The sequence below is a fragment of the Falco punctatus genome, assembly GCF_963210335.1.
Source record: "Falco punctatus genome assembly, chromosome: 10".
Taxonomy (NCBI): Eukaryota; Metazoa; Chordata; class Aves; order Falconiformes; family Falconidae; genus Falco; species Falco punctatus.
In genome coordinates this window covers 8,951,037-8,975,121 of record NC_137590.1, presented here as the reverse complement: position 1 = coordinate 8,975,121, position 24,085 = coordinate 8,951,037, and the positions used below count along the sequence as shown (strand labels likewise).

Here is a 24,085-nt window from a genome sequence, read left to right as displayed (position 1 = left end):
GGCGATAGAGGCGGTGGATGTCTGTCAGGTGGTTAAATGTGTCTCACCTCAGATACTAGTCCTGCAGCAATTCTGCTATGTTGAAAGTGGACTATTTATCATGCCATCCCACTGGCTTTATTTTTGAAGAGAGAAAATATGACATGGTCAGATTTAACCTGATATGCTGCACAATTGCTTCTGATTGTTTTAACTTATTTCAAGTCAGTTGCTTATTATCATTTTGGCTAACAAATATTGACACATCAGTATTCCACCCATGGCTGAACTGACATGAGCATATAAATACGATGCTAAGCAAGCTGGCAAGTACCTTTTGTTCACAGCTACTCAAATTAAAGACAGGTACTTTGGTGTGTCTTCAACCAGAAACAAACTGTGAAAATTCATTTCCCAGTGCTATTTGGGTATTTTTGTAACTCACTATGATCACACTGCATATGCAGATAGAAGTTAAAAATAAGCTTTTCAACTCTTGCTTGTTTACACAATATTAGAAGCACTTTATAAAAGTGGATGTTAATTAATGCTGTATTTTAATGGCATTCCTGTGAATTTGTAAGTACGTTCTGGAGAGACTTTCAAAACAATTGGGATTATCATGATCAAAATAATTCAAATATTACTTTTTTATTTCTACTACCTTTACTATGAAATTAGTTTTGCTTAAATGTCTCACACATGCAGAAAAGGAAAAAAAACTAAAGAATTTTTTTCTTAAATTTTTCAAAAATGATTTTTAAATAGATTATCCCTCTCCATTTCAAGCTACTCATTTTCAAAGAGAGCTAGGTAGGCATTAAGTTTTCAAAGAGGTTAGTTATAAATTTTTGCTTATATATTTTATATAAAAATATATATATATTTAATTTTATATTTAAGATATCTTGCACACAGCCAGCTGTCAGCCAAGCAGACTCACGCAGTCATAAGAACCATACAAACATGTTAAGCGCAGCAGCATTTACGAAGATGTTCTCCACAGAGATGCACTTCTTGATAACCCTACCTAAAATATTTAGAAGAAGACATGATGTTTTCAGTGGAATTCCTTCAAGTTGTGGAAATTATTTGTTATGCAAACTATGGTGTGAACTTTCCTGATTTAGCACGTCATTCTGTAGGATTGAGTGGAGAGCTTTCCAGTGCGAAGTGTTAAATTATGATCTGCAGAATAACAGGACCATACGCTGCTCAGAGGAGTGAACGTGTAGGGCTACGCCATATGCTGTGTCTGAGGGAAGGGTGGAAGCGTGGCTTCATGCACTCTTAAACCCAGCCTTAGGACAATCACCAAGTTCCCCCAAATGCTGAATGCCTTTGGCTGATGTCTTCATGCTCTCTATTCCACTGCGAAGCAAGAGCAGGTGTAATGGGGGAATTTGCTCAGGCATTTGGAGAAAGTCCTGTAGTTGCTCAGGGGAGTCAGTTAAATTGTTTCTTGCTAATAATAGAAAGAACTTGGTCAGAATAAGTAAGACCTTAAACTCACTTGACTTTGCTATATGTGTTAACTACATTTCTGTATTTTTCTATATTTATGATTTCTGGATTGGGCTGAAGCCAAAAAAAAGCCAAAATATTTTTGAATTCATCTGTATTTGTGGTCATCTTCTCTCCAAAGCGCATTAGAAATGTTAGCAACAATGCCTTTTCTCACAAGATTTTTGTCTCTTACACAAAGAAAATGTTCAGATAAGCAGCTGTACTCTTGGGACCACCTCTGAACAGGCTGCACAGCCAGGCATAAGCTGCCACCTAAACAATTGCTTAATTATGTCAAGTTTCGGTCTTGAGCTGAGTTTAGAGGTTCCATCTCCACTAGCAACAACAAACTGGAACCAAAATCCTTCACCCAAAAAATCTCTGAACTTCTGGAAGGTCGCGAGCTGATGAGATTACAGCCTTCTTGGTTTGGACCCACCGCTCTTTCTCTGTATTATTTTTAGGGGTGAATTTCAGTGGGTTTAGTCAATACCGAAAAGACAGCCCCGCTGTTTAACAGCTGCTGATAATTCTCTCTAGGTTTAAGGGTATGTGCCCAAAGTTTATTTGGCTTAGGGAAAAGGAATATCTAAACTGTGCATCAAGGGCAGGGAATAGCAAACATTTCTGCTTCCACATCTATCTGAAACACCAAGAGAATATCTTGTCCAGACAAGTGAATTATTAAACTTTCTTTTTAAAGAAAGCATAGGAAATGCTTCCTTTATCATCTGTCCATTAATTAGAAAAGAAGGTATGGCTTTCACGTCTCCCTTTGACTCCTTAAGTGGTACAGAAGGCTCATAGCAGAACTTTTTAACCAGTCCATGGAATTGTCAAAACATGAGGAGGGGAAGGGGATGTGTCAGATGAAGTAAATACAAAGGGTGAAGCAGCGTAGTTGAAAGTTATTATGAAATGGTATGCTTCGTGCAAAAAATGATTGCAAATGCAGAGACAATAAAACTCGAAACATGTTAAAATCCAGCACAGTTACACATCTGAGTTTCCATTTATTATGGTTCACTATTTTAAAATGGATCCTGAGTCATAAACATGGCTGCCAGGAGGTCCACCTGGGTCCCATGAAAAAAGATAATAAATACCCCTCCCTGACTTTCTTCTGTCATATTGCAGATATTGCAGTGATTGCTTTGGGGCTTTCAACCAGGGCCCTAGGAACCGTGTCCCCTGTGCTTTCCTCTCTCCATAAGTCGTGGTTATAAAACATTTTCATCTGTGCTCTGTATCAGAAAGCATCTGCATTTTATTATATTTCATCCTTGTGCCAAGAAAGGAATATGTTTTGGAACTTCCGAGCACCATCATATAATTTTCATTAATAAAAGGAGGAGGGAAGTACCATCATCCAGAACTTGAAATGACCTTAGAAGGGGACCCGTGCAAAACTGCACAGAAACAAAAGATCTGGACTAGCAGGGCCCAGGTTATCCTAGGTGGAAGTTCCTTGGATGTTACAACAATAATGAACAATCAGTACCAACGTTTCGATATTAAAAAATGAAGGGGGGAAAAAAATACTGATTACTCATAGAACATAAAATACCGATATCCTGTAGTAGCCATATATCAGCTCAGCTTAAGTACGTTCAGCAGTATAACTAAAACGAGCCGTGGCTGTTTTTTAAAAACCTTGCAGGAGAAAGCAAAGCCTTTAAAGCATTTCTTATTATCATTTATTTCTAGAATAATCTGTGCCAGAATTTTCCACTGTCAGCAAAGAGAAGGCTGAACCAGCCTTTTTTTAATCTTCTTTTTTTTTTTTTTTTTTTTTTTTTTTTTTGGCAGAAATAGCTGTAATAGTGCAGCCACAAAACTAAGGAATTCCCTGGCCTTTCACGGATGTTGGCAAGGCATTAACAACACCTTGCTCTCTCCTCATCTCATCCTTGCATTTGTTTTTTTAGTAGTATAAAGTGCATCAACATGTGCTGGCAAGTATCTGGTGGCCTGTATGGAGGAGATGTTCTCTCCAGTTACAGAGCTCGGTGTTGCTGGAAAAGCTGTTCGCTATACAGAAGAGTGAGCTCAGCCCGACTGGTCCCTCCCTGTCCTGTTTTCTGGTGACATCTATTTTCTTTGTGAATTTAGGAGATCATTTCATCTACCTCAGTTTCCCAATGTGTAAAATATTATTCGTCTCCATGAGACCATAATTAGGGCAAAGAGGTCAATCAGAGCTCTAAGCTGAGAAGTGCTTTGCAAGTGCAAATTATTTTTCTGACATGGACTTTTCTGCAAAGTTATGTAGCTAATATTTCAGCTTCCCCCCCACCCCCCCAACCCCGTTTTAAATTGTTATCTTGAAAATGCACAATAGCAAATTTTTACCAACTTTAGCCAATCAGGATCAGCCCTCCCAGATAATGTAAATACAATTAGTTGATTTAAAGCACATTTCATGTTATGCTTATCTGCTAAGTGTTTCGGTTATGGCGTTCATACAGAATGAGTCACTCATACATATTCCTCAAGGAAGACCCAAAAGATGGAAGGAAAATACAGCCTGAGGAAAAAGTCTATAAAGATTTCTCGCTTTTCTAATCCCTTCTCTCTAATGTTTCTTTGTAAATTTGTCAGATGGGAATGAAATTGCCTCATAACTCTCCAGACGTGAAGAGCATCACTGCACAAAATTACGTACTTGTCAAAGCAAGGGGAAATTTATGTTGGTGTTCCTGAGATGTGATTTTATTCAGTCTATTTCCTTTGTGCACATCATAGCAACCAGAAAGACAAAAACAACTAGTTTATGTATATCTTCTCTTTTTTTTCCCCCTTTTTTTTCACCTCTGGTGAATTTTTTAGCTTCTATTTTTCCCTTCTGTTTTCTTATCACCCCCCCTCCTTCCTTTTATCTACTGCTTATTGCTAGTGACAGTAAACTTCCATCCAACAACGCTGTGATGAGAGCAGCTATGATTCCACCAGCACCAGGCAGTTCAGACAAGTGCTACAGTAATTTCCCTACGGAGCGTGGAGAAAGGTGTGGCTTGTCCCTGGTTAGGAAAAATGTTGGTTTAGAAACCTGCAACTTTTCTTACTGGCAATCAAATTATTATTTAGATCAGTACTTTGCATTATATTTTAGTATTGTAATTTGAACTCTGTGCATTTTCCCTCCAAAGATTCTGCAGTAACCATAATGATTAAACTTACTGAAAACTTCTTCCGATAATACCTAAGTCCAGGTTCTTTGTGCTATTTTGAATAATATTGTTCTCGGGGTTTTGTGTAGTATTTCTTCCTTTAGTTTAAAGCTGTTATTAAATGAAGTCTAAAGCATTAGGTACATAAACTCCTCTGAATTTCAGCTACTTGGGGCCACGACCTTCTCAGACATTAAAAAAATTTAAGCTTTTTAGTCCTCCTATTTGTGTTTCTTCAAAACACCTAAGATGGTTTTAAAACCAGTATTAATGGGGAGAGAAAAAAAAAAGCCAACAAAACCAAGCTCTTCAAAACATTATTCATGATGGATCCGTTAACGTCTTCTAAGGAACTGGGATAACGCATCTCACCCAACAGGGCAAACAGGCATAGGATGAGAGAGATACAGATCAATCTATACTTCATCTTACCTGTCCTAAGTACAGGCCAGGGCTTCCCCCCTCTCGCATGCACCTATTTCCATCAACTGTCAAGGGGGGGTCTAGATGACCAGCGTAGCCTGGACATCTTTTAGGTGAGATGAAACTAGATGCAGGTGCCCAGCCAGCTTGGTTTATTTTACTCCGCGTCACTCGCCTGGGCTTGTGTTAGATCAGATGCCCCTCCATCCATGTTTCAGGAAGAGTCAAGCTCTGGTTTCATCTTAATTAAATAACAAACATAGTTTGGCTCCTACAATCTGGCCATATATGAAGCCTTGTATAACTGAAGATAAGCCTAAGTTAATAAAAGCAAATGCCTCCACTTCTTTCACCCCCGCCCCCCTTTGGAAATTGGTGCTCATTTCCTTACATATATGTAATGTATTCTGAGAGTGCTACAAGGGTAAACTTCGGTTTGCTCACATACCAAGACATGTCGTGTATTTACAAGTAAAAGAAATATTCTCAAAATGATGAATGTGGTGATACAAGACTAGGTGTTATGCTGAGGATGTCATGATTTTGCAAGGCAATGTTAGGAAAAAATGATTTAACTGGATGTTAAGTTTTCTGGGAGATGGACTGTGAGGTTATTCATTATCTAGCAAAACAGACTCCTAATGTATGCTTCTAAGTGCCGTTACAGTATAAAAAAATCATAGGTACTAAAGCCCAACTTGGCTCTGTCCCTGCTAAGAAAGCATATGTAAAAAATGTATTTGAACTAGTTGTCGACCCGGTTTTAAGCTGCAAAATCCTTCTTATGGACTCCATCACCAATTCCTGTATGAAAAACACCAGGAGGCTATAGATAAGGCAAAGTCTGTGCAGATCCTCGTAATCAAACATCCTGTCTCTTTTTATATTACTAGGCTCTACAGCTTTTTGTATGACCTTCCAAATATTACCCTTATGCAGTCAAAACCAATCTCTCATTGTATATGATCTCCAAAAATAAATACGTGTTGTAGTATACGGAGTGATAAAAGGAAAGGTAGTGCCTGCCGCCTTCGTTACCACCGCTACGGAACACATTCAGGCTGGTACTAGCAGCGAAATAATTCACAGCTGAGAACAGTCAATCACAGAGTGTGTGCCGGGACAGAGATGCTTTATGCTACCTGTTGGACAAAAAGATGAGTGTATTTCTTTTGCCTTCATCATGGTCTGGTCCTATAAGTGTCTGTGTGTGAAACAGTCCTTGAAGTCAATGAGCCCTTAATGCTGTTGGTTAATATTAGATATCTATCAGCATTTTACCTTAGCGATGGTGTAAAATACTGGCTTAGAACAATGAAGAAGAGTTCCTGGAGTCATCCCAATGACTTCTTAAAGCAATTTTCCCTGCGGTATATGGGGTATAAAATTATGATGGTATTGATGGAGCTGGGAGGCTGGTCCTAGCAGCCTTGATCAGGGGCCTGGAGATCCCGGCAAAAAGCAACAAAGTAAATGCCAACCCACATATTATAAAGTAACAAGAAGAAATTTTATTATTGCTTTTTTTCCCTTTTGTATTTTCCTTACCATTTTGATCAGATGTACATTGTTTATAACCCCTAGTTTACTGGCCCCAAATATCATTACAGCGCCTGCACTATGATATATGTTTGGTTGTTACCCTTTTAATGGATAAAAAAAGATTTAAGTACTTCATTCTGTTGCATTTTGACAGCTGTTAGCCATCATTTTTCCATTCACCTGCATTTAGCAATCCCATAAAGGGAGGCAATCTTAGAACTAACAAGAGCTGGGCACTGCAAGGTGATAATTCTGTATCACTTTGGCCTATAAATACCTGACAGGCTTTGCGCTGAGTCAGCAGTCTGTAACAAAGTGGCAGCCATGCCCTTTTATCTGTGTGAGTGTTTCACAGCAATTGGACTATCAGCCCCTGCAGTGAAAATCCATAGTATCGATCAGGCTATTTCTCCACTGTAATTCTTTTGTAGGAAATCCCTGATGACAAATTTTATCTGCACCACTTTTTGATTGCTGGTTTGATGTAAGCGATCTCCAAGGGCAGAGTTAAGCTCCTGGCCGTTCCACATTATCAAGCACTAGCTTTATTTACTGAAACTACAGTTGTGGTCACCAACAAAAATAAAAAAAAAGCGAGAGAGAGAGAGAGTGAAAGGAGGAGGCGGAGGAGGCTGAAAATTAAGAGGAAAATAATATTTCAAAATGCAGGAGCGAGGGGGAGAAAACAGTTGCATCAGCTACTTGATTCTTAAGCGTAAGTTATAAAAGCATGTACTGCATTTATAAACACATAGATAGTAGAAATATGCTTTGATGAAAACGTCTACATGACGTAGGTCTGTATCAGAAAAGCAGAGTGGGTTTGGACCTGATCCTGCAAGCTCTCGTTCATCTGAGTGATGCCACGAGTCCCCCTAGCACTGCCCTGCCTTGACCATGCACATCAGTAAGCAGAAAGAACTTGATTTCATCCTATTTCCAAACTGATAAATATTCCTTCTGAGCTGCTTCACATGTCCTTACTGCAGTACGTCTCAGGCCACACAAGGGCTTGCTGTGTGATGAGACCAGGTTTTTTCTGTAGGCTCGAGGGCTGCGGAGCTGGGGTCTGTTCAGACACACATTCAGAAGACCAGATGCTCATAAAAAGCTTATATCTACAAACCTCTGGTTTAAATGTACTTTCAGTAGAAACCTGTATTGGTGATACCACCCTGTGGATTAGTTTAGGCTCTTTAGTCTACAAATTTAACTTGAAAATCCTACAAAAAGTAGTTCAGGAATTTCTGGGTAAGACTGAGAAGCATCAGATATTATAGAACGCAGAAATGCTGTTAATGTGAGTTCAGATTTTTTTCCGGTTTTGATTTAAATGTGGGTTATTGTCTCAGCAGTTATTATGTATTATCCCTTGGACACCCTCAGTTTCTAATCGTTCAGTTCCTGATGAATGAACCCTTTACTCCTGTACCCTTAGGGAAGTTTTCTCACCGACAGTTGTTGCTGTAGTAGATTGGTGTTAGTATGACTTTGCAGAGATGTTTTCTTTTTTACCCAAGTATAGCAGTATGAAACAGTGAAACAGTGCCTTATGTTTTTATTTAAAGCACTGAGTCACTGACATATCCCAAACATGGCACGTGCAGTGCAGAATTGCTTAGGAAAATAGTCTACCTCTGGTTTGTTTTTTCACCCAAAACATGTTAAGCACAAAGTTAAAAATTTCTTGCATAGCAATGAGTTCTCCATCGAGAAAATATCTGTTTGTATAGCTGGACTCCTGCATACAACTGTCATTCTACCAAAATGCAGTTGCCTAGTAAACATGTATCTTTGGATATACGTTTGCTAAGAAACATATATTGGATTAGGCATGGAGCCAGACCAATTTCATGACTACACCTTTGGAATATTGTCTGATTAATACTGAGAGGAATAATTGCATGTAAAGGAAATAGTAAAGATTACCCACAAAAATGGATTTTCAGCAGATAATGTGAAATACTTTGTCCATTTGGAACCCTATCCACTTCAATCATTTCCTCCAGCAATAGCTCAGACTAAATAAATACCAGTTAAGTACTGAGAGTAATCGGCATTATTTGGGAGAAATTATTTTGGCTTTTCATATGGTTGGGCACATTGAAAGTCTGAATAAATTCAAAATTTCAGTAAGTTTGATTCATAAAAGTAGAATCATAAAACCCAGAGAGAGACAATAAGATTTTTCAGGGGGAGCTGAATGAATTTCAAAATCAATGAAATCCTTTATTTAAGTTTTATGGACTACATATCTCTGTCCAAGATTTTTGACATAATACAGTGAACAAAATTCAAAGCACACTGTTTCACCCAAAGTCTGTTATTATTACTGAATTATCATAAATCCCAAATGCATTGCACAACACTTTCCTCTAAATTATCATCGGGTAATCATTCATCCTTCTCTATACCCATGAATGTAATTTTGCCCTGTGCTTGAAAGGTTAGTGTATTTGTGACTGGATTGACCAATGTAAGATCTAATTCATTAATTACTGGTTTGGTTGATGTTCAACCTTGTTTTATAATAAGGCATTTCAAGTGCAGTTGCCTCTGGTACCAAATTGAGGAGAAAGCCTCTTGGGTAGTGCCTAACAGGATAATGCCAGCTTTGATATGTTGATGACATATTTGAAAAAGTATGTGACATGGATTGTTTATTAATTATTTGGATTTATTTATTTAATATTTTATCTTTATTTATTCCTGATCAAAAGTACTAAATAGCCATCAATAGAGACTCCTTTTGTGTGTGTGTGGTTTAGACAGGTGTTCGCTTGATGCTACATTAAGACCACCAACCCATGTCACTTAAACTACTGAACAGCCATCAAGTAATAATGACTTCCAATTACTACTAACCTGAGCTAGAGTTGAACCAGTGACCTTGAAATACTCTGTATCCCATTAACAGTTCCCTAAGCTGTCCAGTCCCATGGTGTTTGATTGTTCTGAATACAGCAAAAGAGCTTTCCTTCATTTTTCTTTATTTCATTTTTTAAAAATGCTTAAAATTAGGGGTGGATAGGTATCGAAATACTCAATTTACAGATTCTCTGTATCTCTAATGCCATGTCTAGAAGAACAGCTTTCATTTTCACTAAGAATACCTCCTGCTGAAATGAAATTCTCTTTTCTCAGTCCTTGATGCCTTGTCTGTCAGTGACATATTTTGCACACCTAGATCTCAAGAATCAGTAAAAGCTGCCACACTTCTGCTTTGCATTACATTACAGTGTGGTCTCAGACTCTCATGATGAATCCTGGTATATCCTCTCTGTCTTGAGAGCATGTTAAGAGCTGACCAGACAATAAGAAGTGAGCAATTAAACGCTGTTTCTGTTTGTGGGATATCCCTCATTAGATTTTCTATATTGATTAGATAATTTTTCCCCCTCTTTTTTTTTTTTTGCTCAAAAACAGGTATTTGAGTATTTGATGTTGTCACCAAGTCAGTTACCGTGCTGGGCTGTTAGATACCAGCATCCTGTGCCACAGCAAGTGCTTGCAAGGAGGGAGAGGGTGGTGGGCCACCACGGTGGGGGCTGCAGGCTCACCTCTTGGGCTGGTTTAGCCTCAGCTTGTGTGTTCAAATAGGTGACGTGCTAATGGTAGGAGCAAGGCCAACAATACCTTTGTACTTGCATGTTAAAACACAAACAAGTTCTGTAGCATCCACCCAGCTGTAAGGATTTGCCAATTCGTTTGCACTTTTACAATGTAAAATAGGTTCAGCTGCAGCACTTTGGTGTACCTTTGTGACACCTTCTGCAAAGAAAAGGTGTCAGATCATTATGGTTTGTAACCCACCACCTGCCTGTCTCGTAGCCGCATTAAGAGAGCCAGTTGACATTGCTGGAAAATTTTATCCCAACTTCTTCTCCAGATCTCTGGTGCTTTGGGGAAAATGCAGTGTTTTCATTAACATTAAGATAAATCTGGAAAGAGCACAGACATTAATGCAGATTACAGGCCAGAAATGCTAAGCAGTAACAGCTTCCTTTGATCTACTGAGATACGTCAGCTGTAAATATTTTTGCATTTCTGAAAATCAGCACTGTGTAGCCCTAGTCCAGATAAATGGGGAATTTAGCCATAAAAATCCTGGTACTCCTGCTCTGCCGAGCACATATAAAGTCCTTTCCCAGACCCTGTGGTTTGGGTCTGATTCTGGGCTGATACAGAATGAGCCCCATTTTGATGAGGATGAGCAGAGCAACACACCCCGCGCAGCCAAGGTAACGGTGGGCTGGGGTAAGCAGGGCCCTCTTTGGGGGACTCGTTTCAGAAGATGTTTGCATCTCCAATTACCATGGTCTCCTTTAGAAAATGCACCAGCAGCACCCACCCTCTTTTAAAACACAGGAAGAGGCAGGAAGATCTGTCTTTGACACAGTAACTCCTCCTGAGAGTCCTTGCCTGGCAAGCAGCAGATCTGAGCTGAGCAGCTTTGACATCGGGAATTGAAATGCACCAGGCACCCCTGGTAGATGTACGGCCTCTCCCCTCAAACTTTAGTTTATTTTGCATAGAATAAGGACAATTTCCAGTTTTCCTGCTGAAGTTGTGCTGCTGTGCAGAAAGAAAAACAGACTTACAATGCCAGAAAGAGACCTACAGGAGCTTCACAGGTGGGTACATGCTAATCAATGTCGATCTAAGTATGATTTCCAGGTTCCTGACGTACAAAAGCCACAGGTACATACCTTGGGGAAGGACCTTCTGAGGGCTTGGTGTCCCTCTGCCAAGGACTGTTTTATCCAGTAGTTTTCTGCCGTGAAATGTCAAACCATTCTTTGGCAATAATCATCAGGATAATTGGCGATAATCATCAGGATATAAAGGCACGTGCTTTCTTTGTCCACAGCCTTCCATCCCCATCTCCCCCTTTTTTTTAGGCAAGTGACACTTAAGATGAAAATTGTCTTTTCTTTCCAAGTCAGTCACTGTCTCTGGTTGTAACAGCACTTTCCAACAGGAGGGAATTAAACCTGGATCCCCGACCTCCACCCAGAGTGTTCCCACCCTGTGATCCGAGTGTGCACCAAAGCAGTTTGCCAGCTTCAAAAGGAAGAACATAAACCCTTTCCTCCTGTACCAAAAGAGATCAGGAAATGGTTTTGGACAGTGGATCCTGAGCAGGAAAGACAGGAACATCATTCTTAAGGGCAGGATTTAAGACTCAACCATGTCTTTATTATTTCCTCATTGGCTCGACTTAGGCTTCTGCTCTTCCACTGTGGCACTGGGGTTGGCCCTATTCTCAGGGGCCTTGTTCCCCCCATATACTTTATAGTACGTTTAAGTGCCTAAGTGTTATATGATTTTACCAGAATAGTCTCAATTTAGGCTTCAAAATTGAATCCTTTCTTTACAAGGACTTTAAGATCAGCAATGTAAAATACTAGGCTCAATACGTGGGAAATTATTCATGCTGGAATTTACAGCAGAGAGATGCTGCTCACGCGCAGGTCTTTGATTTACCCCTGAAGAATGAAACAACTCTATTGCAAACAGCATTTGGGAAGTAAGATGTTTTCTTCCCTGCTCCAAACTTGTCATCTTGATGGTGTTCCTGGCTGCACGTAACCTTTGACTACAATTTTAATACGTGACAGCAAGGTAGGTCCAGTTTGGCCAGGTCTAAATAAATACGCTCTCAAAGGCAGTGAGCATTCCTTCAGGTTGTTTTATCTTGGCAGTTTGTATCAGAGAAAACTATTCCTTTTAGCACAAGGGTACTTCGCTTGAGCAAAACATGGCTATAGTAAATGTATCTTGCAATGAAATTACAATGATGAGTTAGTGAGGTTTTCCCCTTTAACACGCGGATGATATTAATTATAATTTTAAACGGTATGTCAGGTTTCATCAGACCTGTCTTCTACCATCAAACAAAAATAGTCTAATGTCAAATTACTGAAGACTCCCAGCTGCCGGAAATTCCACTTCCCATCTCCGAGTGTTTTTCTTTACCACAAAATAACAAGCAAGCCCCATGTGTTTGTATCAGTCCTGAAAGTGCTGTCTGTAAAAGTCATGTCATAGGCTCAATCAATCACTCAACATTGACCAACACTTTGGTAGATGATCCAGAAATACTACTTACTGGGATTATACTTCAGGAAATAACATATTGCTGGCTGACAGCAGCAGCAAAATACTTTATAAGGAGGTCAGATAACCCAGAGTTACCCAAGTAGGTTCTGTCTGTAGCTTCTGGGGCTGCGTCTATTCACACCCCCCTAAGTATATGCCACGAAGTGCCATATGGAAACTGGGTGGGGGGAAGAGCCCTGTGAGCTATCTGATGCCATGATTACACACAACTGCTGATGGCGAGTAGTTTATGGTATTCCTTACCTTTCCCAAAGGAGCGCTGGACTTCACAGCAGAGCTGTAGATATATAGATACATACATACAGCAGAAAGGATGCTCACTGTCGGGGGTTACTGAAGCAGGGTGCGTTGATGCAGGTGGAACTGGGGTGCTGCCCAGCACTGCCAATACACCAGCCATCCGCAGCGGGGGCTGAAGCCTTTGTGTTGCCAAGGTGAAGTGCAGAAGCGGTCCTTGGTCAGGCTTCTGCCCCATGGCAAGCCTGCAGGCAGCCAGCAACGTTAGTAGGTGGAGAGTACGTAAGAGCAGCACATCTGCAGCTGCACCTCGGAAAAACTTTTCTGGAACTGTTTTCCCAGAAAACCTATTTTAAATAGGACTTTAACATGGATCTCTTAAGCCTGGGAATCAAATAACTTGCACAGTAATTTTTAACCTAAATTATGTTACTGCTACTAATTATTTTTCTAGAACTAAATTCCTAAATGTAAGTAAGTATTTATTAATTTCTTTCACTTGCTCATGAATATACATATTAAATTTTCTGGATATGGACATAGCTCACTAATTAATCAATCTGTTATGGAATAACAAAATGCTACTGACCGTTTAGATCCATGGAGAATACAGCCTGTAGATCCTAAGCCTGTCCTTTCTTAGACTGGATATTCAAAATTTATAGATCTGCCAGTCAAGACATAATAAAATGCAGAAACATGCTTGTAAAAAGAAATGTGATATTTACTGTTCACCCATGTAATATCTTCTACTTATACATCTCTCTGGAGGGTAACTTGATGTTACTGGAAGTGTAGTTTTCTTAGACATGCTTCATTTTCCTCTTTTCAAGATCTCTTCTTCCTTTTTGTCACTTTCTCTTTCTTTTTTTATTTCTTAGATCACCTTTGGAAAGTGCCAGCCCCTTGATAAGAGTAGCATTGCAATAGTAGAAATTAGTAGTATTGGAGACATAATAGTGGGCTTATTTTAAATAATTTGCAATATAAAGCTGAAGAGCAGTGTAGAACAAGCATGTTTAAGATCACTGAGGATTTAGATTTCAGTTATTTGTGCCAGAGTCAGTCTGAACACAGACTTTGTGGACATCCACCATCACTACATCAACGTAAGTCAAGTCAGAATTGGGGCTTTTCAGTGGAGCTTTCCTGCGGATTTAAGCCAGTCGGTAAGGTTCTGGCTCTGCTTCCTAGCAAACGTTGGGAACTGCAGAACTGTTGCTAACAGGTAAGTGACTTAAATGAGAGGTCAAGTAACTGTAACCAAATGAGAATACAGTTATGAATTTAAAATCCTCATAACTTGTCTCTGTTATTCTAGCGTACTGTATGTATAGGAGCCATGAGGTCTCTGGTGTCACATCTGTCTGCATACATAAGTCTGTCTGTATATGCACTTCGTATTCCAGGTGCTGCAATGCCGAAAGGATGCCAGCTTCGGGTCTTAGAGGAAGCAACAATGTGTTTTGCAATACTCAGTAAAACTAAATGTCATTTGATGATGCCTGTTGGTGAAAGAATAGAGAATACGCCCTGCCACACACTGTAACTTCAGGTCTCCTTGCTTTTATCACTTTACTTGCTTTTATGATGTGTGCAGTGGAAAAAAAAAATCTCTTGTGAATGGAAGTCTAGCTTTCACTGCAAGGGTTATAAAATGTGGAGAAGCAGTACAGGCCCCTCTGCTGCACGTAAAAGGTGTTGCCTATGTGGTCAGCCAGCTGGGGAACAGAAAGGGGATGACTTCTCACCACAAAACTAGTCTCCGTAACAATTTATATAATAGTTTGGGGAAATCCCTGTGATGGGCCAAGGAAGGCACAGCGGATCCACTCCGTTGTGAAGCTCTGCTACTCCGTGCAATAAATCTGGAGGAGATGTAACTGCTCCTCCAGCATCCACAGAGGCCTACTCCGTATGTCAGATTTGTTTCTTGAATTTCTCTCTTCTCGTTGCCTTAAGCACAATTACAAATACATTATGCAGTGTGAATTTTCACCCTTTTTTAGCATTCAGCGGTGCTATGAAACACCATTCCTTCCCCTTAGTGTACCAGGTTGAAATTAGTGCATTCCCCAAATATCCTGCTGCCTGTGCCATCCCACTGTGACCCACAGAGGGGATGCTACAACCAAATGCTTCCCCTGATGGGATTTAGTCAATCACATCCACAATATCCTCCGACCTCAGCTTTCACTAAAGGTCAGGAATCCAAGCCTGCTGTTGATCCCAGGTCACCGCACAATGAGCTGCTGCCAGGCTCCGAGTGATAATAAGCTCTTGATTTTCAACTAGGGGAACGGTATGATGTGCAAAACAAACAAAACAACAACAACAACAAAAAAAGTTAAATCTATTTATCCATTGAAATGGGCTTACTCTTCTCCCTCCTTCTACGGGGGCTTCAGCTGCTCATTAAATTGCATCCTTTTATGTATATTTTTGGCAGAAAGGCATTGCACAACACCAGGCGTTGTGCTCTGCTTTAATGCAGTGCAGAGCATGACACGGTGTATTGGCATCTCCTGTGCAAAACAGAATTTGACAGAAATTTAGAAAAAGTTGGGGTTTGGATTGAGAGGCAGTGATCAATTCTGACAGCGTCCTGCTCTGCTCAATATTATCTCTGAACCGCCTGGAACCAAATGCCAGCGTGCAGTGCATTTCTTCCCAAAGTTCAAGAGGGTAAATGTAAACACAGGCCGTAAAAGACCTGCATGTCTTGAGCTTGTAGGGGTCGTAATTCTTTCCAGCAAAGTTACCTTTCCTGTTTCTATGAATTACTCTTACATTCTTGTAAGAGATACGGTTTGAGGTATTTATGGTGCATTCAATTCTGCTATCATTGATTTACCGGACTAAACCTGCTCCAGGATATGATGTAAAGCCCCTAATTCCAAAAAACTCTTACATCTCGGCAAGAACAGCATTTTCTGCCCTGTTGCCCTCAAGCAGATGACCAACGGAGATAAACAGAGGGCACTCCACTCTCGGTTGCAATGTGCTTGGTGATGTGAAGGAATCAATCAGACAAAAGCAGATTATTAGAGTGTCTGAGAGAGATCAAACATTGCTGGCATCTTCACCCACACACGGTTGATTTACAGGCGAGCTGATAAAGTGCTGCAGCTCACTGTCAGAAGTACATGACAGCTCCTCTAGCTCTATGGATAAATTATTGCTGAAGCCCATGATAACATTTCTCCACCTAGCAACCAAACATAACAGGATGTGGCTTTTAGTACTCGGAGCCAGAATGATACAAAGAGAAAACACAGAAACTCTTCAAGCAGCGAGGTAGCGCACGAGGAAAGACAGACAAGAATAGATTTTCACGCACACCGTGTGTGTATCTATACGGGCTCTGCCAGCATAAAATTGACTTGGTGGTAGGGCCACGTGTCTGAAAATGCACATGCTAAAATGCATGTAACCGGTGCAGGCAGTGCGTGCAGCAGCGGGATGGCGGTGATGGTAATCACACCAGCGTGTACGTATGCAAACGGTGACTCGGGGCTACGGGAAGAGTCCCGTGTGCGGGTGTTTGCGACTGTACAGCTCGCCTATATACCTAAGGCGACAGTGCATGAGCGGCTAGGAACATGTATGGAAAACATTAGGTGTTTCCTTTTGCTTGGAAAAGTGCCAGTGATATGAAACCAGCCAATGAGCCAGACTTTAAATAACCCTATCTGGCTTTAAAAAAAGGCAAATCAAAATAATCCAATTATTTGGAAGACAGTGCAAAAGAAAGGTGCAATTCAATTCAGATATTCTCTTTATTTTTATGCGGTGTCTTATAAAATAGTAAGTAATATAATCTGCTAAATATTGCATCATGGTTTAGACATTGGGACTGCTCTCAAAAATTAAGTTGGGTTAATTAGAGCATGTACTATGTGCCTATAAAAGACTAAATCAGGCTCTGTCTCAGGAGCCAGACGTGAGTGCTTTTCAAAAACTGAGAATGTGACCCTGACAACTTAAAATCTAAAGTATATTGAAAGTACTCACAGGTTAGAGGTTCTGCTGCCTCAGATGCCTTTAACAAATTTTCTTGCTTTGAAATACACTTCCTTATTTAAAAATTATTTTTTCTCTTTGTTGCTTTATCAGAAGTCAACCCACAGAAGAGTAGGGAAATGAATATGGAAATAACTGTATGAAAGAAATTACGAAACCTGTTTATCTGCAGTGTTCTGCCAAATGAACAATCAGAAAATGTGGGGTTTTTTTTCTCCCTGTGGCTTTTTCAGTTACAAGAATTTAGAAAAGGTGAGAGGTAAGTGAGAAATTCTGAGTTGTAAAAATGTAAGCTAATGATATCTCTTAAGTAAATCTTCTTCATATTATTTGTTAGTTTGTCATATTAAGGATTCAGTATTGCTTATATTAAGGACTCAGTACTGTTTATTTGCAAACTGAGATCTAAGACCAGTTCGCATTTGTACGTTTCAATTGTTTCTTTAGTCACTGCTGTGATTGAATGTAGTCCCAGCAAGCAAGCTCACAAGCTGGCTTAATTAACCATTTGCACTTGTTAATACCTGCACAACTGCATTATCTGCATGCACCATTATGAAAGTACAGACCTGACCAGAATGTTTTCCTTATTAATAAGCATGTTCCTGGCTGGATTACTTGAAGCACATCTTATTTTTTCTGCCTATTGGAGGTTGAGTGCAAGGATGGAATCTGTGATTGTTCATGATATTTTTAAATCTCCATCTAATTTTGCCGTACACTTTGCAGACTTACAGGCACATTACAGGTTGGTTTCCGTTGGACCTCATGGGGAGGATTTAACAGCGCAACTCTTGTAACAGCCAACAGAAATTGCATGGCTTAATCCTTGCATGCTGCATTGAAAAATTACCCATAAATATTTCACCATTATGTTTTATTATTACAGTCAAATTTGTTTTATGTACTTATTATTTAAGGGATAATAGGGCAGGTGTCCCATTTTATGAGGCAATAATCTGGTTCATGTTGGCTCCATAGTTTATCCCTACCAGTGAGCTGCATTATCGCCAAGGGACGTGGGGAGCTTGTCTTATTATAGTAATAATAATAATACTTTATATTTCTACAGCACCTTTCCTCTAGAATGATCCTAAAGCATTTTACAAATCCTGTTTGATTTTTGGCAACTGGGGTCATCTCAAGATTATTTCAACGATGCCAGTTCTGGAGTCAAGATAGAAGCCGGACTTTAGACCATCCAGGTATCTTCTCTTGAACCGCTGAAAATGTTTGCTGTTTATAAGTCTCTTAGTCAGATAGCTGGGTGCAGGGGATGAGGCTCTAAATATTGATGGTGATGGGTCTCCTTGGCTGTGGGACCACGGGTTCACATACTTTGGAAGTGGAATGTGATGCCCTTCAGTTCAGATGTCTTGTAAACATCTCTTTGCAAGGTACATCAGAAAGAGCTCCCTGGGGAGGGGCTGAGGGCCGCACAGCAGGCATGCAGACAGCCCTCACGTTTATCAGAAGGTTTGCTTGAAACCAGATCAAAGGGGAGCAATTCCCACCCCTTCATTAGGTAATGTTCCTCTTTGAGATGATTTAGGTTATGTATCCTCAGTACAGCCACGATGATAGTTAATGTTAGTGCCCTTTTGGTAGACACAGGTGCTTTCTATTTTCTTCCAGGCAGCTTAGATGTGCACCGGTTTGGGTTTGTATTAGTATATTGGCTACATTCGAGTGTATGTAGCGTATGAGCTATATTCAGGCTTGGCCTAGGCTGCTGTTATTTTTCCTGAATACCAGCGACTGGGTAGAAAATTGAAGTTGCCTTACAGCCAGAAGTGTCGACGTGTGCCCACTCCCAGCTCCCTTTTACGAGCCTGTGCCACACGGGGTCTCGGTTAGTCTCTGAATCACGTTATCTCACGTATACGCCGTGGGTGCCCAGCCCTCCAGCCAACATCGTGTGCTGCAGTGGCCAAGGTATTGCATCACTCAGTGTTTTTCAAGCCCCTGGATGACTTCAGAGCTTGTGACTCCAGCGTTTCCTCTCGGTTACAGCCTGCCCTAGGGAAAAGAGTTGCCAAATTGAGATTACACTTGCCTTTTAGTAAAAGTAAAAAGTGGATTTGCCTACAAATCTTACAAGGTTTCGGGGTTTTCTGCTGCTTCTCTCTTTTACATTTTTTCTTCCTTTTGTTCTGTTTCTTCAGCTGTGAATCCAGAAAGGCAAAAAACGTGTATGTCTTGCTGTAATATGAGTATCTAATAATTTCCAGTAATAGAAGTGGTTTATTTCTACTTGAAAGTTGAAGCCAACTCTGATGAAGTTATATATTCTTTGATTAAATAAGATATATAAGGCTGTTTGCTCTATTAACATCCCACAGTCACAAGGGCATTAGCTACTCAGAGGCGGCGTTACTCATTCCTCCCTTATCCAAAATCCCAGGCTGACCTAACTTTCCCAATTAATGCCTCACTAAAGTTGCCAGATTTCCACTTTAAGTTAGAATTCTACAATTTTAATTTTCCCCACAGAAAAAAAAAAAAAAAAAAGTATTTTAAAAAAATTTCCAGAGTTTTGCTTACTTGTGTCTTGCATGATTCAGCATTCTCAGAATATACTACTTTATTTAGTGCTGGAGGAAGAAAGGATCAGTTTCTGCCATCTTCACAGAGAATTAGTTGACCAACCAGATTTTTAAGATATTAGTGTCTAACTGTACCAGCAGTTGCTTGAAAGGATTTTTATTAGCCCTTACCTGCATTTTTGAATACCTAAACACCTCAAAATGTTTCCTTTCATTATATTTCAGCATTGTGGCTAAAGGATAATGCTTTCATTAGATCTATCATCCATTCACAAAATATAGCTGTGTGCGACATTTACATCAGTAAAACAAATCACACTGTGCCTCAACTTTCCCCCATTAGTAACTGAATGGATGTCTTGCCTCACCCAGGCAACAGGATATGTCAAAAGTTCATTGGATTTACGGATAACAAATCACTAGCTATCTTTCAGGCATTGTACAAATTATCAAACATTATTTTATGTCACTGAGTGAGTTGACTGGGCCATGATTCAGGCATGTGCTGAAGCACCTTGTTGACTTCAGCATCTAAATATCTAAAATGTGTATTTACAATGAGAGAGACAGAGATGCTTTCCTTCTTCCCTGGACCAATGTGTAGGAGATTTGCTCCTAATCTCATACCTCAAAAAGTATCAAAGCTTGTCCAGGAGCTTGGAAGTTCAGCACCTAGTATTTTGAATATCTGGATCTCTTTTAATTTTCTTTTCATTTATTTGGGGTGGGGGTGGGGGTTTGCTTGCTTATTACAAAATTTCGGGTTTTCATAACTTCAAGAAAGTTGATAGTGCAAGAAAGAAAAAGTTGCATATATCTCATTACATTAAAATGTTAACATTTCTAATATTTCCTAACACCACCTTTATAAACTAAACAGTGGAATGAAAAGATCTATGACAAAAGTGGAGCCTAGAGACATTTAATGTGAATGCATTTCTGGGTAGCTCAGGATTTGTTTTGGAAATGTATAGAAGATTATAGAAAATTGGTTCAATTATGTCCTCAATTACAATGTGTAAAGTCATTGTACCCTGCAACTGATGGCAGAATTGGGACCAAACAATGTATATTGAGAAATATCACGTAGTTTTTCTATTGATTTCATATTTTCTGGTTGTGTATTGTGTTCTATGTTACTGTTTGTTATTTATGCGAGACAGTTATCCTTTGTTATCCAATTGTTATTTTTTTAAATAATAACCTGGATAGAGCCTGGATGGCATGCCTTATGAAGACCCCCATTACAGTGCTTTATTGACTGGTGAAGGTCCCATTCCTAAAGGAAACAACGGTGTGTTTTCCACGTCATGTCCAAGTTCAGGTGTTCAAACTCTGTTGAAACCACTGCCGCACAGAAACAGGAGGGTTATTAAAGTAACTGAGCTTTAAAACAGCCACAGTGCAGGCAGCGATGTCCAAGCACTCCTTGCAGAACCCTTCCCCCACTGATGCTGTCCCTTAGCCTCCTCACCTGGAGCAGCCACCTCCGAGTAAGCCGGTCTTTTTAGTCTCCAGAAACCATTCCAATCCAGCTGCTAACGAAGGTGCCAGTAATCGTTTTGCTGGGTTTGTAGGATGGTTTTCTGCTTTGTCAGACACCACTGAGCAACCATTATTAATACTCATGGACATTTTGGCTGTGTTAGGAGACAAGCTACGATGAAGGGTGATAGGCGCTTGACAAACACTGAGGGTTTCGTCACTGATTATATCCTGGGACTCTGAGCACTCCCAGTAGTTGGGACTTTTTTCTAATTCAATACCTGTGGCTACAGCCAACCAATCCCCCACAAACAAAGCATGCTAGAACATGAATAAAATACGAAACAAATACTGGAGTTCGTATTTGCAAAGAACGTTATGAGTATAAATCATGACTTACAAAGCTAAAGGAAGGTACCAGAACAGTTAACAAATGTTGCTTGTCTACTGTGTTGATTGGCTCTAACAATACATGGATCCGTGGTTTTCAGTCAGGCTTGCATGATTTAGCTGATCATATTTAACAAAATCTGCCAAGATCTTCTTGTACCCCATAAATGAGCTCCCAAAATGTATAGCGTATAATTGCCTCCTGTTTTTTTTTAAATGAAAGCCTCAGCAGCTGGGAGATTCTACAGTTCTCTGAGTATTCAGACAATTGAAAAGCGATAAAAAAGAATCCTTTTCTGTGGCATCAGGGTTTTTTTTGAGGCTGTGGATATTAGGACTTAGATGTGTGATGCTTGTGTGATCAGCAATACAATTCTATATTCATGAGAAAGTAAAATATGAAGTATAGTGTAAAGTAGCTGTTGCATTCGTGCTTTATCTTGAAACAGTAATTGAATAGCTGCTAAGTGCTGAATCCTGAAGGGGGGGAAAAAAACCTGTATGGTTCTTTGGCATTCTTTTATGCTACAAGAGTTCATCCATCCATCCTAATTTATGAAATGCCTTCATATTTTGGTCTTCCAAAATTCAACCAAATATGTTTCAGATGCAATGTCTTTATTATCTTGTGCTTTATCAGAGGAGAGGATGAGGGCACTGAATTTCCATGAATTCTCATTGTTGTTATCTCTGAATATGCAGCCCAGACAAAGAACCCTTTGAATGTAAAGTAAGAGAAGTGCTAATGCTCAGCTATAGCTTGATGCTGAACTCTTACAAGCATGAAAATCCGTCTCACATTTCAGTGCATGCAGCATCTCTGGCTGCTAATATACAATAAAAGAAGGCGCGGTGAAGCCTTAGCACCATGGAAAGTTTTTAGTAGTCTGTTGAAGGTGCCATTCATCACATTATTGAGTGCATCTGTGATCTGATCGGCTTCCTCGACTCCCATTAAAATGGAAAATAAGGGCTTCATAGGTTCAGTACCTTTTAGGTCACCAGCAGCTTGCAAAACCTGTATCTCCTAAAGGTGCCTGACCTCTATTGGAGGGGACACTGCTTGGGCTAATTTGTCCGTGACAAATTTATTGGCTATTTTTTTCTTGGTACTTGAGCTCCTTCAGCAGCAGCTCAGATGTTGCTCCATTATACTGCTCTCCTGGATGCAGACAAAACTAAAACGTGGTGCTTTGCCGCCTGGACCTCTATCCCAACACACGTTTGTTGCCTGCAGTATTTCACAGGAAATGTAAACAGCCTGCCTCCGCTTGGAGTTCAGCAATAGCCAAGTTCCTGGCAAAAATATTGGCAGAAAACAAAAGCTGCCTGTAGTTACAGAAGGTCTCACAGAGCTGAGGTTAGATCCACGGCCTTCCAAACTGCTGAAGGCTGGGAGAATTGCGGAATTTGGCTCAGCTGGGCTGCCTCCTTCCTGCACCAAAATTTCAACGCGAACATGAAATGAAAATTTCTTTCTTCAAACATAGTTAATTGCTTTCAAGTTTTGGCACTTCTGTTACTATTGGATTTCCAGGGCGTCCCATGGTAATGATTAGAACTAAGCAAATACCTCAAAATATTTTCCATGAAAACTCCCTTGAATAAAACATTGAATAGCCTTCAGCTGTGTTCGCACCCCTTTCATATTTGCTTTCTCTGAATATTCCAGTGACTGATTTATGGGCAGAAATGTTAACTGAAACAGCAATTTTTAAGGGAATGTTGCATAACATTTATGGAAAGTAGGTTTTAAATATGGATATAGTAACTAAATGCAGTCTAATTGGAGCAAAAATAATACCAGCTGATTTGGGTCCACTCAGTCTAAGTAACCCATCTCAGTATCCCAAACTGCAGAGGCCACTAAGAAAAGGAGTCTCTGTCCACCATAAAGACCAAATCTTAGGGACAGATACAAACAAAACTTAGGAGGTACTTAATAAGTTTTGAAAAAGTGCCTGACGAGCAGCGTATGTGTCCAGCTCCTGTTGACAAAATACCTTCATAAATCTGGCGATAACTCAAAGTAAATGTTGGCTATTGAATACATTTGAAAAATGTGAAAGTAGTTAAAAGTTAATTGTGAATAAGAGAAGAGACTGAGCTCATTGACTTAGTTGTTTACTATGAGTAAGTTGATTGGCCTTATAAATGATACAGGATTCTTGGCTGCTTCTTGAAGATGTCATTGTCAAAGAGCAAATATTTGCATATTGCTCTTCAACATCATTAGTTTTGTTTTGGAAGGTGAGTCATTAAGACCTACATTTTAAAAAGTGTACAAATATTGCATGTCTAATTTGCATCAGTGACTAATATGTGCATAAATCAGATGAGATCACACAAAGATGACCAATCATGGCATCCTTGGATGTGCAAGGATGCATACAGGCAACTGACATTATCAGCTGGGTTTAAAAAAAAAAAAAAAAAGAAAAAAAAAAGAAAAGCTGGACACGGTTTTAAACTATGGTCTTAAAACTCTCAATTTTTGCATATGAAGCTCTTATCCATTCTGTAGCATGTTCCAGGGAGAGATAGCTTTGCTGGTACAGGGAACCTTAGACAGATCCACATTATTCCCCTATGAGTGCAAAAATATCTTTATGCAATATCTGAAAAAACTCATTTAAATGCTCTGTGAATACAGCCCTTCCC

The 24,085-nt window shown here is 39.8% G+C and overlaps 1 long non-coding RNA gene across 2 annotated transcripts; it reads left to right on the top strand.

The window, feature by feature from the left end:
* The first annotated feature begins 583 nt into the window (after positions 1 to 583).
* On the top strand, positions 584 to 23,876 carry LOC308071059. 2 transcript variants are annotated; one of them, XR_013930971.1, is made up of 3 exons: positions 584 to 11,258; positions 11,322 to 17,262; positions 18,076 to 23,876. It is a non-coding gene; the product is annotated as an uncharacterized lncRNA (long non-coding RNA). The 2 variants fall into 2 exon arrangements; XR_013930972.1 differs by having other exon boundaries at positions 11,322 to 23,876.
* The last annotated feature ends 209 nt before the right edge of the window (positions 23,877 to 24,085 follow it).